We start from the raw sequence: 255 nt of genomic DNA on the forward strand, positions 1-255 counted from the left end.
AGCAAACTCTGCCTGAACCGAATATCCACTATAAATGACTTTAAAAATCGTAACTTCCAGAATTTAACCCTCTGAGGAACGACTGGATTAAATTGTCACCCAAGACCTTCTTCACAACACCATGAACTGCAGAAAAGGCACGACGGCGCCAGGGAAATCGCCCCCTGTCGCCTCGGACACGGTCTCGGGACATGACCTCTCTACTAGGATACGACGACCAACTTCCTCTAAAACGGTACACGACAGTGTCCCATC

Source organism: Priapulus caudatus, unplaced genomic scaffold (genome assembly GCF_000485595.1).
Source record: "Priapulus caudatus unplaced genomic scaffold, Priapulus_caudatus-5.0.1 Scaffold477, whole genome shotgun sequence".
In the NCBI taxonomy this organism is placed as follows: Eukaryota; Metazoa; Priapulida; class Priapulimorpha; order Priapulimorphida; family Priapulidae; genus Priapulus; species Priapulus caudatus.